This window comes from Pinus tabuliformis, chromosome X (genome assembly GCF_031772625.1).
Source record: "Pinus tabuliformis cultivar Carrire ecotype Pingquan chromosome X, CPIR1, whole genome shotgun sequence".
NCBI lineage: Eukaryota > Viridiplantae > Streptophyta > Pinopsida > Pinales > Pinaceae > Pinus > Pinus tabuliformis.
In genome coordinates, this window is record NC_142308.1 from 1,008,762,799 (window position 1) to 1,008,777,198 (window position 14,400).

The window sequence follows — 14,400 nt, forward strand, 5'->3', positions numbered from 1 at the left end:
AATATTAAATAGAATGACCCAAACATATATATAATGCAATCCATTTCCTTCGAAAATATTTTTGAGCGGAAGTGGTTCAAAATGTATCCGTGGTTACATTCAGAAACGTATATTTGCATCGTTCAGCTCGCACCTTTATAGCATTGTCACCCTCTCGAACAACACCAATACTGTTTCAGGGAAAGAAAAGAATTTATGCATTCAGGGAAATGAGCAAAGAATGTTACGCACGCGTGCAGTCAATGTAGTTCAGTTAACAAAAGCGCAGTGTCACCTGATCTGCCCTTCATTTCCAGTAATGTCGCCAATCCTGCCCATCTTCCATCGATCTTGAAAAGTCAAAGAAGAAGCAGCCGAACGGTGGTAATTGCAGTGAATATAATCAAATGGAAGAACTATGTCGAGGTGCCCCTGTAATGTAGTAAAATAAAAGGCGCAGCGGGCCGAAGATAAAGTGGGAAGAACTGCCTCGAGGAGCCCCTGTAATAAAATAAAAGGCGCAGTGGGCCGAAGATAAAGTGGGAAGAACTACCTCGAGGCGCCCCTGCAATAAAATAAAAGGCGCAGCGGGCCGAACATAAGGTTTCGCTTCGCTAGTTTCGTTTTAATCGATGTTTACCTAAGGCCAGCAGCTTCCTTGTCAAGTTTCCATGACGTAATTCATATATTGGACGGAGCCATAATTCATTTGATCAGTACCATCGATAGTTTGAGCGCAGATAATTTGCATATTTCATGGAGATCACATGATAATTGGCCGTATTTACAAATCTCGTGGACATCACATTGGCCCGCGTTGAGATAACCTAGCACTGCCGTGATAATCCACGTATCCCATCAGAATTCGCATATGCTCCGTGATAATCCGCTTTTCCGGTGATAAAGCGCATATACTACCCATGATAACCAGCGTATTTGATGATAATTCGAGTATGAATTGATAATGCGCGTATCATTTGATAATTCGCGTATTCAGCTCTGATAACTCGCATATTGGCGGTGATAGGTCGCATAACGGAGAGAGAACCCACATATTTGGTATTTTTGGTGGTCATTAACCGCAAATTCGTCGGAAAACACTCGTGTAAACGGCAAAGTTGACCCGCATGTCATGCGGTGATAACCAGCGTATCTGAGTAGTTAAGACTTGATAATCCGCGTACCGATTGAAAATCGCGTATCCAATGGTTATAATTCGCGTATCCCTTGAAAAATCGCGTATCGTGTGATTATTCGTGTATGTAGAGATAACGCGCATATCAATTGATGATAACTCGCATATTGGGTAGTTAACTTCACACATCCGCGGTGATAATCGCGTATCGAGTGATAATGTGCATATTAGCGGATGAACGGTGGTAATCATCATGTTCGGCGGTGATAATACGCATATAGCCCGCGTGACAAAACACAAATCCAGGCGAGAAAACTTGCATATCCATGGAAATATCCAGCCCACAAACTCGTATATCCCGATGAATTTAGTCACATAACAGAGAAGAAGTTGCATATCTCGATGAATTTAGTCACATAACAGAGAAGAAGTTGCATATCTCGGGAGATAATCCATATGCCCTCCCTGATTGAACCACAGGGGGAAAGGAATGCCAGATCCGGAGGCGGAGGAGGATCCATGTTAACAATTTATATTTGTAATGAGTTATATTTAATCATGGATCTTGGCCTTTGGTTGATTCATATTTATGTTGAAATTTGTCACGATCTTCCATATTTAAATGCATAAATAAAAAAAAAATTAACACGAGGGTCCATCTTTCAACCCTTTAGATCTATTTACATTTACTAGCACATATTTGTACTAGCACATATTTGTGCTCACACCGGTTCGCATGTTGATAAACTTATATAAATGTAAACCCCTTAATAAATCACAGGCTTGTAAACATGGTCTCCGTTTCTTAACGTTTGAAACCAGCACTTAATGCAAATGGTATGTACGTTGGCATATTCGGTTGTCATTTACACGGTGTGCCAGGTGGTGCGTGAGTAATAACCCAACTCACCCTCTACCGTGGCCAGATGGCTCCAGTTCACGTGAAGGCATGTGATCAGTGGAGAGTTGACCCACACTGGGTTCCGCGCCAAGACCTCCCGCCTAATTCAACGATGGTGATCCACCCTCCTCATCGAACGGCTCCGGTTGATCTAGGGTTTGACACACAATACTTATTCACCGGGTTCCTCGGACAGAGTCCATTTGCAACACTCTGCGGCAGCCGAGCTCCTATACTTCTCCCTCAGACTCTCTGCAACTACTCCGGTGTCTATGATACTCCTCAGGTAAGAATGGCCGGAAGTCATTATACGTTCTCAATACAGTCAGTTTAATTACAGCTTTCCTTATTATTTGTAACCCATATACTAACTGTGGCTGAATAAACGTCTTGAGGGTTATGTACAGGTCCTCCGCAGCTTCTCCTACTGTGTGCAGAAGGGTTCGGGCTTTTTAACGAAATCCACAGGTATGGCCGAATAACCTTTTCCCGGTTTAATGGTTTATGATTTACTGTGTGAAACAACTTCGAGCTGAAGTAGGGTTATGGTTTGTTACCTGTTTCAGGTTCGATGATTTGTCTCATACCCTGACTACGCCTATACGGCCAGTCTCCTCAAGCCGATCTGTCTTGCGGCCTTTAGGGTTTAAATAGGTAACACTGGGCTTTCATGCCATTTACTGTGTTTAGTGCATTTGATTTGGGGCTTGGCCCTCAGGTGTTAAGATGTCACCGGATGTATATTTGAAAAGCTCTCAGGGATTTACTGAGTCTGTGAATGACTATACATTGTTTTCATGATACTGTGATTTACCACCGTTCTCTAAGCCGGACCTCTCTCGGCCATGAAAATGTTTTGCTGTTTTCTATTAATGATCATTTGTTTCGCTTCCCAGCTTATACCATATTTCCGAATGGTTAATTTGATATTCCTAGACAGTGCATGTGGAGACTTATGTACTGGGTTCTCTACTGTATGTTCATTTTCTGTCTATGCCGCAGATTCGTGAACCTTAAGGGTTTACCTCAGTGCGTATTAATACAGAGTATTTCTTGGGGTTTCACATGTATTCGGTTCATTCTGCACGGTTTTCATTTATATATAGGTATTCTTGTTGCGACGCTGAGATAGTTCACATATATTTGGTTCAGTCCAAACAGTTTTCCATTTATATATATATAGTTCCTTTAATGCGATACTGAGATAGTCCTGCGCTCGGGTGTTGAGCGTAGCGTCTACCTCCTCCGCGACAGTCATTATAATGACCCTGAATTGTCAGTTTACTATATGTTGAATTTGTAGATCATAAATCTGATATCATTGACTTAACTGGTAATAATATATTCGTTTTGTCTGGTTCTGCTATGTTTAATTGCTAACAGGTCCGTCACATGGATTTGTAACCCTACCCGGGTCTGTTAATGTGAAAAGACTTGACATAAACCCTCATACGGGTCTGATAATATGGGTAACCTATGGTAACCCTCATTAGGGTCTGTCCATGCAATTTCGACATACATGCTGCTCTTATCTGTACATTGCTAATGCTATTCCGTTTCCATGTTGACATATCACTATGCTGTATTATTTTCGTGTATTATTTCATGTTTATACAATATTGTTTTTATGCCATGCTGTCTAGCGAAAATATATATACGCGGCATTTGGGTTCAGCCCTTCTGTGTGTTTACAGCATTTTGGGTTTCGGCCATTTATATATATAACAACATTTCGCTTTCGGCCATAATATGTATTTGCAGAGTTTTCGTTTTCGGCCATTCATATATATTTACACAGTACTATTTCATAGTTCCTCCACACAGTTTCATTCGCTTCCGTTATCTTGATTTATATAATGCCATTGCTTATAAACAAGCACTAGTTCTGTGCAAGTTACTGTATTATATAACCTGGTTTCCTACCAGGCATTTCTAGACCTTTCCTAGGTTTTATTTTGTTTCTGTTCTCTAGTTTACCTCACTGTTATTGATACAGTCCCATACCTCTACAACAGCTCCAAGAACTAACTCTGTTCTGAGCGTATTATGTTGACTATGCAACCGTAAGTTATTGATGCAGTGTCTGTAGGTGACCATAGTCTTATATTAACATATACAACATTTCAAGAACTGTATGCATTAATCAGATTGACATACTACAGTAACTAAAGACAGTAAGAAAGTTCTGTGACCTGTCTGTCTTCTTCTGTACCTGTTCTTTAATTGCTAGCTAGTTCAGAGAATGCATACCTGGTTATTCCGTTATCGATGTCCTTACTTGCAGAAGTCACCTGCAATAGTTTTGCTCTTATCCTCCCAACCTTGAGATCCACTTCGTTGGACTCTCCCCCCGAGCCGTCTTGCAGGCCTGCAGCCCTCAACAAGACTCTTGCACCTCTGTGCTAGGTTATCTGGTCATTACCAGACTTAACCTCCTTTCTGCCTCTGTTCTCTCCTGGAATTTCTCTCTCTGCTTGTTCATCAACAACCCAGAGACTTTTCCTTCCCAGGACTTTTCCTTGGGTGAGAAACAGTTGCATCAGTTTTATAACTGATTCACTAAAAATAGAAATCCTCCTTCAGGAGGCTGCCAGCATTTTCAAGAACATATCCATAAAAATAATTCAATAATTAACTTATTTATTAATAATGTCATTCAAAAACCATGAGTAACCACTCAACACTTTTTACCACAGTAATTATCCAGATTTACAAGTTACCGGGGTCATTACATCTCCCCCCCCTAGGATTGGACATCGTCCCGATGTCTTCTCTCATTAAATAAATGTGGGTAAGTTTTTCTAATGAGTTCCTCGTCTTCCCATGTAGCCTCCTCAGGCCCATAGTGCTGCCACAGCACTCTAACTTGGGTAATAACCCGTTTCCGCAGCCGCACTTCTCTCCGGTCGAGAATGCTCTGTGGTTCGACCAGGACCTCGCCTTCCGGTTCGACCTGCAAACCACCAATACCTTTAATCAGTTTCTTACAAAATAAGGCTGCTTAATCAAACAACCGGATTAATTCTTACCCGCACATCTTGCCATCTAATGACATGTTTAGAATCATATACATATTTCTTTAGGACAGACACGTGGAACACATTATGAATCCTAATGTGACTTGGCATGGCAAGTTGGTAGGCCACTGGCCCCACTCTAGCCAAGATCTGGAATGGTCCAAAGTATCGTGGAGCCAGCTTGGCGCACCCACTCCACTGCAGAGTGCTCCTCCTAGCTTGAATCCTTACAAACACATGGTCACCAACCTTGTACTCTGTGAATCTTCTTTTCCTGTCCGCAAAACTTTTCTGCCGGTCTTGGGCAGCTTTTAGATTAGCACGCACTCTTTTCACCATGTCTTCCATTTCCTTAAGCATTTCTGGTCCCAAACTCAACTTGTCCTCAGGTCCACCCCAACTTGAGGGTGTGCGACATTTCCGTCCATACAGGATCTCAAAGGGACTTAGCTGAGTCGAAGTGTGATATCCATTATTATACGCAAATTCGACCAGATGTAAATACTCTTCCCATTGACCTGGTTTCAGCATTACATACGCCCTCAACATATCTTCCAGCACCTGATTCACTCGCTCAGTTTGACCATCGGTCTGCGGGTGATAAGCTGTGCTGAAGTTCAGCTGAGTACCCAACTCAGCAAACAATGTCCTCCAAAAAGTAGAGGTAAATTTCACATCGCGATCTGATATAATTACCTTTGGTAATCCATGCAATCGAAACACATTTTGCATGAAGAGATGAGCAATCTGCACCGCCTTGTAGGTGGACTGCACAGGAATAAAGTGCGCTGCTTTACTTAACTTATCAACCACTACCATGATAGAGTCGTTGCCTTTCTTTGTTCGGGGCAACCCTGTTATGAAATCCATGGAAATGGTTTCCCATTTCCACTCCGGAATGGGCAAAGGCTATAGCAGTCCAGCGGGATGCTGATGTTCTGCCTTTATCTGCTGGCATTCCAAACATCGTGCCAAGTACTCAACCACTTGTTTCTTCATTCCTGGCCAATAGTATTCCTTCTTAAGTGCAGTGATCATCTTTTGGTACCCCGGATGACCAGTGTAATGGCTGATATGAAACTCATCCAAAACCAGCCTTCTAAGATCTTTTACATCAGGTACATACATTTTCTTATTAAAACACAGCATTCCAGCACTATTTAGTGTATATCCTTGCTGTAATTTTTCCTTATCAGATTGTTGTACTTGTTGTTTTAAATGCTGGTATTCAGAGTCAAGACTAGCTGCTGTTCTTATTTGCTCAATTAATGAACTCTGCCATTGGCTGACTGAAAATTCATATACACAGTGAACCTTCCGACTTAATGCATCAGCCACTCTGTTTTCCTTGCCTTTTAAATGTTTTATTTCGAAATCAAACCCACTTAGGAAATCTGCCCATCAGCCTTGCCTTGCATTCAGGGTAGGTTGGCTGAAATAATGTGTCAAGCTGTGGTGATCTGTTAACAGCAGAAATTTCCTCCCTAGGAGGTAATGCCGCCACATTTTCAGCGCATGAATAACGGCTGTTAATTCCAGATCATAAGCAGACTATTTCTGTTCATGCTCCTTTAGCTTCCTTGACTCATACGATATTACCTTTCCCTCCTGTGTTAAGACCCCTCCCACACCCTCCTTGCTTGCATCGGTGCATACCACATAATCCTTGTTAGGATCAGCTATACTCAAAATGGGTGCCGTGGTGAGTAAGTGCTTCAGGCGGTCAAAGCTCTGCTGGCATTCCGGTGTCCACCTAAACACTTTCCCCTTTTTCTGCAATGAGGTGATAGGATAGGCTATCCTAGAGAAACCTTCCACAAACCTCCGGTAGTAACCAGCTAATCCCATGAAGGATCTGATATCAGCAACATCTTTGGGTATGGGCCATTCCATAATGGTTTTTATCTTTTCTGGATCTACAACAATTCCTTCTTTAGTAATTACGTGTCCCAAATACTGAATTTCCTCCTTGAAGAAATCGCATTTGCTGAATTTAGCATATAGCTGATGTTCTCGAAGAGTCTGCAACACCAGCCTAAGATGCTCTTCATGCTCTTGCTGGGAGCGAGAGTATATCAGAATGTCGTCAATAAATATCAGCACAAATTTGTCCAAAAACCGATGGAACACGTTGTTCATCATACACATGAAGGTGGCAGGTGCATTAGTCAAACCAAACGGTAGCACTACAAATTCGTAGTGGCCATAACGTGTCCTGAAAGCAGTTTTGGCAATGTCCTCATCTTTAATCCTGATCTGATGATAACCAGATCGCAGATCAATCTTGGAAAACACTTTGGCCCCTTTTACTTGATCAAAGAGTTCATCTATCCTGGGTAAGGGGTACTTGTTTTTGACCGTGAGTTTATTCAGCTGTCGATAATCTATGCACATGCGAAGGGTTCCATCCTTTTTCTTCACAAATAATACCGGAGCTCCCCAAGGTGATACACTGGGACGAATGTACTGTTTATCCAACAGCTCTTGGAGCTGCATTTTCAACTCTGTTAGCTCTGGTACGCTCATTCGGTATGGTGCCCGCGATACTGGTGCTGCCCCCGGTACTAGCTCTATAGTGAAGTCTATGTCCCTCTTTGGAGGCAGTCCCGGTACTTCTTCAGGAAATACATCTGTAAATTCCTGTACCACTGGAATATTGCTTAATGCGGACATCTTGTCTTTCTGGTTTGCGTAACCCACTTGTATGGCATAAATCTGACATTTCTTCCTAATACACTTAGCTAACTCAGTCGCAGTGATAGGTCGAATCTGGACAGGATGTTTAATTCCCTGCAATTCTTGCTGCTGCCCCACATCATCCTTGTAATATATAGTCTTGGTTTTGCAATTCACCAATGACCAGTGCTTTTCCAGCCAATCCATACCAATAAGGATGTCATAAGAGCCTAATGGGAGTACATTCAGGTCTGCTGTTACGGATTGTCCAGCTATGCTGAAAGAACAGTTATTAATTTTAGCTAAAACCCGTCTTTTGGCTCCCGTAGCCAACTGGACCAACCATGGGTTTTTGAACCTTTCCGGTGATAGCTTACAATGTTCCACTACTTTTGGACTAACATAACTCAACGTAGCTCCTGGATCAATAAGTACAGCTACAGAAAGGTTTGAAATCTTACCTTCGAATTCCACCATGGATGGCTGGTACTCCGCTTGCCGGTCCTCTAAAGCTGCGTTAATCCTTGGCACACTGCGCGCCACATCTCCAACAGTTGAGGCTTCATGGATTTGAGATATTTGATCAGTTCCTTTACGCTGTGGACAATTCTTAACGTAATGCGGTCCTCCACACCCCCAGCACTGAACTGGAGGTCTGGTTCCCTCAACCTCTGATCTAGCAGGTGGTTCGCTGATTCTGCTCTCGCTTGGCTTAGCCCGGAAAGTACCCTTATTTGAGTTTCTGTTAAACTGCCCCTTTCCAGCACCTTTACCGCCATTTCCACGGCTGCCTTTGTTATTTCCAGCAACTCTGTTGCCCTTTCTTTCATTCCATCTCTTGTTTGGAATGTCTCCTTTTTGCTTGTTCTGCTGATAACAAATTCTAGCCTTACGAATTGCCTCATCCATAGTTCGGGGATTGTCAAACTCAATCCGTTCCCTTATGTAAGCTGGTAGGCTACTCACGAACCTCTGCACCTTGGCCTTCTCCTCCTTAATGTATGGCACATAGCGAAGCAAAGAGGTGAAGCGATTTATGAATTCATCCATGGACTGTTGTCCTAGTCGTAAGTCATGGAATTCTCGCGCCTTCTCATCATAGAAGCGCTCAGTTAAATACCTCTCCTTAAAGTATTTCTGAAATTTTTCCCAGGTTATGCTTTGCTCACTTACTCCCTTCACAATTTTAATCTCTTCCCACCACAGGGTGGCCTTGCCCTGTAGCTGGAAAATGGCCAGCCGCGCCTTCAGATTTTGGTCATATTCGTACAGTTGAAAATATTTGTTAATGTTAATCAGCCAAGCTTCTGCTGCTTCTTCCTGCTCTCCATCGAACAGTGGAGGTTTGATTTTCCGGAATTCTCCTTGTAATTCCATTTTCTGTCTCTTTGAGGTTTGCTGTTCTTGTACATTATCAGAATGGTCTTCCTGTTCATCTGATCCCTCAGGTGCGTAATCACGTTCCTCAGTTCCCCTTTGCTGTTCTGCACTGGGGTTGGCTAAAGGCGGATTTTGTTTATCTGACAGGCTTTTCAATATCCTTTCTTGCTCCATAGTCAATCGCGCATTGTCCTCTCGCAGACGTGCCATTTCACTTTTCAACTCTTGCACAGTTTGCAGTATTGCCAAATTGGTGCTGCGTGTCTCAGCACCAAGCTGTACCCACAGCTCAGCATTTTCTTGAGGGATGCCACCAGCTCCCGGCATTTCCTCCATCTTGCTTATTAGCTGTTAGCAGATGGCTGTCTCTGTATGGATTCCTAATTGGTACACAAGAAAATCAATTAGCTGTATTGTCGTTTCTCATATATACATTAGGTAATCTTTTTGCTGTTCCAGAGGCCACAGTTTTGAAACCTCTGCTCTGATACCACATTGTCACGATCTTCCATATTTAAATGCATAAATAAAAATAAATTTAACACGAGGGTCCATCTTTCAACCCTTTAGATCTATTTACATTTACTAGCACATATTTGTGCTCACACCGGTTCGCATGTTGATAAACTTATATAAATGTAAACCCCTTAATAAATCACAGGCTTGTAAACATGGTCTCCGTTTCTTAACGTTTGAAACCAGCACTTAATGCAAATGGTATGTACGTTGGCATATTCGGTTGTCATTTACACGGTGTGCCAGGTGGAGCGTGGATAATAACCCAACTCACCCTCTACCGTGGCCAGATGGCTCCAGTTCACGTGAAGGCAGGTGATCAGTGGGGAGTTGACCCACTTTGGATTCCGCGCCACAACCTCCCGCCTACTTCAACGATGGTGATCCATTCTCCTCATCGAACGGCTCCGGTTGATCTAGGGTTTGGCACACAATACATAATCACCGGGTTCCTCGGGCAGAGACCATTTGCAACACTCCGCGGCAGCCGAGCTCCTATACTCCTCCCTCAGACCCTCTGCAACTACTACGTGGTCGATGATACTCCTCAGGTAAGAGTGGCCGGGGTCATTATTCGTTCTCAACACAGTCAGTTTAATTTACAGCTTTCCTTATTATTTGTAACCCATATACTAACTATGGCTGAATAACGTCTTGAGGGTTATGTACAGGTCCTCCGCAGCTTCTCCTACTGTGTGCAGAAGGGTTCGGGCTTTTTAACGAAATCCACAGGTATGGCCGAATAACCTTTTCCCGGTTTAATGGTTTATGATTTACTGTGTGAAACGACTTCGAGCTGAAGCAGGGTTATGGTTTGTTACCTGTTTCAGGTTCGATGATTTGTCTCATACCCTGACTACGCCTATACGGCCAGTCTCCTCAAGCCGGTCTGTCTTGCGGCCTTTAGGGTTTGAATAGGTACACTGGCGTTCATGCCATTTACTGTGTTTAGTTCAATTAATTTGGGGCTTGTCCCTCAGGTGTTAAGATGTTATCGGATGTATATTTGGAAAACTCTCAGGAGATTTACTGAGTCTGTGAATGACTACATACATTGTTTTCATGATACTGTGATTTACCACCGTTCTCTAAGCTGGACCTCTCTCGGCCATGAAAATGTTTTGCTGTTTTCTATTAATGATCATTTGTTTCGCTTCTCAGCTTATACCATATTTCTGAATGGTTATTTTCATATTACCTAGTCAGTTCATGTGGAAACTTATGTACTGGGTTTTCTACTGTATATTCATTTTCTGTCTATGCTGCAGATTCGGGAGCCTTAAAGGTTTACCTCAGTGCATAATAACACAGAGTATTTCTTGGGGTTTTTACATGTATATGGTTCATTCTGCACGGTTTTCATTTATATATATAAGTATTTCTGTTGCGACGCTGAGATAGTTCACATGTATTTAGTTCAGTCCATACAGTTTTCCATTTATATTTATATGGCTCCTTAATGCGATGCTGAGGTAGTCCTGCACTCGGATGCTGAGTGTAGCGTCTACCTCCTCCGCGACAGTCATTACAATGACCCTGAATATCAGTTTACTATATGTTGAATTTGTAGATTATAAGTCTGATGTCATTGACTTATCTGGTAATAATGCATTCGTTTTGTCCGGTTCTGTTATGGTTAATTGTTAGCAGGTCTGTCACATGGATTTGCAACCCTACCCGGGTCTGCTAATGTGAATAGACTTGATATAAAACCCTCTTACGGGTCTGGTAATGCGTGTAACCTATGGTAACCCTCGTTAGGGGTCTGTCCATGCAATCTCGACACGCATGCTGAACATCGTTAATGCCATTCTGTTTTCATGTTGACATATTACTATGTTGTAGTATTCTTGTATATCGTTTCATGTTTTTACAATATTGTTTCATGCCATGCCGTATAACGAAAATATATATACACGGCATATGGGTTCAGCCCTTCTGTGTGTTTACAGCATTTGGGTTTCGGCCATGTATGTATATAACAACATTTCGCTTTCGGCCATGTTATGTAGTTGCAGCATTTTCGTTCTCGGCCATTCATATATATTTCCACAGTACTATTTCACGGTTTCTCCACACAGTTTCATTTGTCTTCCATTATCTTGGTTTATACAATGTCGTTGCTTATATACAAGTACTAGTTCCGTGCAAGTTACTGTATTATATAACCTGGTTTCCTACCAGGCATATCTAGACCTTTCCTAAGTTTTATCTTGTTTCTGTTCTCTAGTTTACTTTACTGTTATTGATACAGTCCCATACCTCTACAACAGCTCCAAGAACTAACTCTGTTCTGAGCGTATTATGTTGACTATGCAACCGTAAGTTATTGATGCAGTGTCTGTAGGTGACCATAGTCTTATATTAACATATACAACATTTCAAGAACTGTATGCATTAATCAGATTGACATACTACAGTAACTAAAGACAGTAAGAAAGTTCTGTGACCTGTCTGTCTTCTTTTGTACCTGTTCTTTAATTGCTAGCTAGTTCAGAGAATGCATACCTGGTTATTCCGTTATCGATGTCCTTACTTGCAGAAGTCACCTACAATAGTTTTTCTCTTATCCTCCCAACCTTGAGATCCACTTCATTGGACTCTCCCCCCGAGCCGTCTTGCAGGCCTACAGCCCTCAACAAGACTCTTTCACCTTTGTGCTAGGTTATCTGGTCATTACCAGACTTAACCTCCTTTCTGCCTCTCTTCTCTCCTGGAATTTCTCTCTCTGTTTGTTCATCAACCACCCAGAGACTTTTCCTTCCCATGACTTTTCCTTGGGTGAGAAACAGTTGCATTAGTTTTATAACTGATTCACTAAAAATAGAAATCCTCCTTCAGGAGGCTGCCAGCATTTTCAAGAACATATCCATAAAAATAATTCAATAATTAACTTATTTATTAATAATGTCATTCAAAAACCATGAGTAACCACTCAACACTTTTTACCACAGTAATTATCCAGATTTACAAGTTACCGGGGTCATTACAAAATTACAGGAGGCAGAGGAGGAATTTTGTTTGATTAAAAGTTCAGAGACCGCAGAAGTATGAACGTATGGCGATGTGTCTCGCCCTGTGGGTATTTAACTTTCCTGTTTTCTATTCATTTGATGTTGTGCTCGCATATCTCGTAGTGGAGCAATTTACAGATTCCATTTATATGAATAGTTGAAATGGTTTTCCTCGGTTTGCACTTTGTGTCTCGCTGCAAGTAAACTCTTCAATATTTTCATTAAATTTGAATCCATGGTTTCAGTTATCAGATAGATCCTCTGTATTTCAAGTAATTGTTTCAAATTAATCTTAAATGGTAAAATATGCTTTATATATTTATAATTTATTTAACATTATTACATTTTACGCTTTATTATTATATTATTAATTTTATTTTTAAGATAGTCTTCGGCAAAATCACATAACCAATCTTTTGTCGACGCGTTTCGAACGAATTCGTGTGGTTCATCGTCAGGACAAGTTGAAGAACTAATCCAGGTTAGCTCGATTAAATAGAGTGTGCAGAGACTCCAACAGCTAAAATGCTAACGACTAATTTGACCTAATGAACCTGGTCAAACAACTCAAATATTTAATTAATATTTCTAGAAATACTTAAAATAGGTAAATAAAGGAGTTTATTTGTTAATTTGAGGATAATATTAATATTTTACTTTTAATGGTCATTATATAATATATATTCAATGATTTAATATTATTCAATTAATATTTAAATAATAATAAATTAATTTAAAATTAGATATATTAATAATATTATTTGGAATATTAAGAGAATCTATTAATATTTTAATTATAATGGTCATTATATAGTATATGATTTATTATTATTTAATTATATTACTAAAAAATTATTATTAATAATATATTTATTTAATAATAAAAAGATATATAATTGAATTCCTTTGTTAGTTAAAAATAAATAGATATATTATTAATATTATTTCAATTATTAAGCGAATCTATAGTATCATATTAATAATGGTCATTAATATTGGTGAGACCGGTCGCTCTATCAATCAACAGATCAGCTAGCATTCGGCGGAATTATGTAATAAATCACTACTATTTTTTATAATTTAGTTACATTAGGTAATTATGTAATAATTTCTTAATGGTCCATTGGTAAGTTAGTTCTTTATTATTTAAATATAATGGTCATAATAATATATGTTTATTAATTAATCAAATTGTTAAAACATTATTCTTCCTAGAGTTTTGTTATCCTAGGTAAATGCCATAATTAAGGGTAAGGTCCATCAAAATTTTTCTTTAATGGTCAAATAATATTTTTCATTCAAAATTATTAGGTAACTAAGTCCTTAGGTAAATAAATTATTACTTATAGGGTTGAATGATTATTCCTAAGAATATAACTAAAATCATTGGTCAATCATAATTTATCCTTAAAACCTAAGGTTAAGATTCTATAACTCATCGATATTTATTCAAATTTTCTTTATTCAAAAAATATTAAAGTCAACTATATTATAAGGTCAATATTATTATTATTCATAAGGAAAAAAAAGGGGGTCGTTTTAGACATTAGTTAAAGGGAAACTCAATTAATCATAGAAATAATTATCAAGGTATAATTAATAAATTTATGAAAAAATAATAATAAATGCCTAATAGTATCATAAATAGGTTAAGGTTAATACCCTGATAAGTCCGAGACTGATTCCTAACTTATTAAAACTCCAAAATAATCGGACAAAACGGCTAAAAGAAAATAAAAGGAAGGGGAAGATAGAAACCCTAAGATCAAAAGACAGGGGAAT

General features: G+C 39.9%; 1 long non-coding RNA gene across 1 annotated transcript; it reads left to right on the forward strand.

Moving 5' to 3' along the window:
• Positions 1 to 2,230: 2,230 nt before the first annotated feature.
• LOC149143168 (uncharacterized) lies at positions 2,231 to 2,883 on the forward strand. The gene is made up of 3 exons (XR_016264179.1): positions 2,231 to 2,301; positions 2,423 to 2,483; positions 2,582 to 2,883. It is a non-coding gene; the product is annotated as an uncharacterized LOC149143168 (long non-coding RNA).
• The last annotated feature ends 11,517 nt before the right edge of the window (positions 2,884 to 14,400 follow it).